We start from the raw sequence: 250 nt of genomic DNA, 5'->3' as shown, positions 1-250 counted from the left end.
TGAGACGGGATGTGAAGGGCAACCCACACTTGAGAGGAGGAGTTGGGGGAGAGTTATCCAAAACTAAGGATGTATTGGTGCTGGAGAATTGTCTGTATTCTGTCAATCATGTTTTGAATAAACGCTGATTGGCCAGGCAGGAAGTATAGGCAGGTCAACTAGACAGGAAGTAGAGGAGGGGCGATGAGAACAGGAGAATGTTAGGAAGGAGGAAGCCCAGTCCTGCCCAGACCATGGAAGAAGCAAGATG

Source organism: Microtus ochrogaster, chromosome X (genome assembly GCF_000317375.1).
Source record: "Microtus ochrogaster isolate Prairie Vole_2 chromosome X, MicOch1.0, whole genome shotgun sequence".
NCBI classification, from domain to species: Eukaryota; Metazoa; Chordata; class Mammalia; order Rodentia; family Cricetidae; genus Microtus; species Microtus ochrogaster.
Note: the sequence above shows the minus strand (reverse complement) of the source record.